Source organism: Echinops telfairi, unplaced genomic scaffold (genome assembly GCF_000313985.2).
Source record: "Echinops telfairi isolate 266 unplaced genomic scaffold, ASM31398v2 ScPeMD7_3;HRSCAF=10, whole genome shotgun sequence".
NCBI lineage: Eukaryota > Metazoa > Chordata > Mammalia > Afrosoricida > Tenrecidae > Echinops > Echinops telfairi.
The window spans coordinates 59,390,271-59,392,113 of NW_022103899.1; the positions used below are offsets into that span (position 1 = coordinate 59,390,271).

The 1,843-nt window shown below is 47.7% G+C and overlaps 1 protein-coding gene and 1 pseudogene across 1 annotated transcript in view; both read left to right on the forward strand.

The window, feature by feature from the left end:
* Positions 1 to 1,843, forward strand: part of UGT1A6 (UDP glucuronosyltransferase family 1 member A6) — a 95,885-nt gene that overhangs the window by 2,595 nt on the left and 91,447 nt on the right. The window lies entirely within an intron of this gene.
* LOC115871117 overlaps positions 363 to 1,843 on the forward strand; it is a 15,600-nt pseudogene continuing 14,119 nt past the window's right edge.

The window sequence follows — 1,843 nt, forward strand, 5'->3', positions numbered from 1 at the left end:
AGACACTATATCTTTTGATAGCCGGGCACCATCAGCTTTCTTCACCACATTTGCTTATGCACCCATTTTGTCTTCAGTGATCGTGTCAGGGAAGGTGAGTATCACAGAATGCCGATTGTTAGAACAACGTGTTCTTGTGTTGAGGGAGTACTTGAGTCAAGGCCCAATGTCCATCTGCAACCTTAATTCTTAACATATAATATGAGTACATAGTTCTATTCCCCTCTCATTATACTGTGTTTCCCTGGAAATGAGACATACCCATAAAATAAGCCATAGCAGGATTTGTATGCATTTGTGCAATATAAGCCATACCTCCAAAATAAGACATAGTAGTGTACTGGCGCGGAGCGGTCACGAAGATGGGCAGCCTTTTTCTTCTGCCCCATCGTGACAGCTGCTATCTCAGAGGTGAGTGGAGATGTGCGGGCAGCCCATCAACGAGGTCAGCTCCTCCTGTCAGATCGCGGTGGTTCTGTGCGTGCTGCAAGCTGAGGCACAGAGGGAGACAGGGGGAGTGAAAGTCAAAGTCTCCTCAGTGAAGTGGGGAGCAGGAGGCTCTGCTTTAGGTAGTGTGTGTCCTCAGGGGGAGGAAGGAAAGCTGTGGCTGCCGTTTCACTCAGCACCGTGGGTTGAAGTTCCAGAAGAAGACGACTTAACTACATTTGAATAAATGTGGATTGTTGTACCACACTTAATAAAAATAAGACATCCCCTGAAAATAAGCCATCGTGTGTTTTCTTGAGGAAAAATAAATATGAGACAGTGTCTTATTTTGGGGGAACGTGGTATATATATTTTCATATGGACATGCCTGTATTTAGGCCTCTAGAAATGTTCTTTCCTCTATTTCCTTTTACTGTCCGCTTGGCCCACCATCATGTTCAGCCTTCATTCAGGTTTAGTAATTCTTCACTGCTACATTGTGCTTGATTAAGCCCCACTAAGCATTTTATGACTTTCTGTCCATTGATTTTAGTTCACTTGTCCCTGGGTTGGTTCCCCACACCCCCTTCCTGTCGCCCAACGCCCCTTCTCACATATCCCCCCCGGAACCATTGGTACCGTTCTTTTCATCTCCAAATTATTTATCCCACCTATCTTATCTAGATAGACATGCAGATACATTAATAAGTGCAAAAACCAGGCAAAGCCAAAGAAAACAATAAAGGAAGTCAAAACCAACAAAACAATAACAACAACAAAAAGAAAGTCACTGACAAAAATGTAAAAGTCTATAAATCATTCAAGGTCGGTTTGTTGGCCTTTACAAGTGTTTTCCAGTCAAGCCTGACGGGGTGCCACAGTCTGTCTCCAAAGTCTATTTTTGGTATTCCCTGGGGGTTTCATCAGTCTGCTCCCCCTGCTGCCCTGCTGCATGCCCTCAGTGCCTCGTCCCAGCATGATGGGGCCAGACCGTGCACTATTCCTGCACTGTCTCCAGTGCTGTCCCCCCAGCATCATGGTTCAGTGAGGGACGCTGTGTTCCGTGGTAGGGCTGGTCCTACGGTCCTCCCTGTGTGTTGTCTGCTCTGAGCAGGAACACCGTCCTCGGGGTTTGGGGGGCCAGGATGTGCTCCCCTCTCTCCATCCCTCATCGTTTCTCCCGTCTGCTCTAATCCAACGCACCCCTCTCCCCAAGCTGTCGCCCCAGTGCTGTCCTCGAAGTGCATTCTTCTAAACGGGGGTGGGGGAGGTGTCCACATAATTGGGATTGGGGCCGGCCCTGCAAACTTTTCTCTTGGTTCCTGGTACATGCCGCTATGCTGTACTCACATTTTGGCACATCGGGTTGAAGCCTGGTCTCTCTCTCCCTCTCCTGTGGAGATATAAACAATACCCT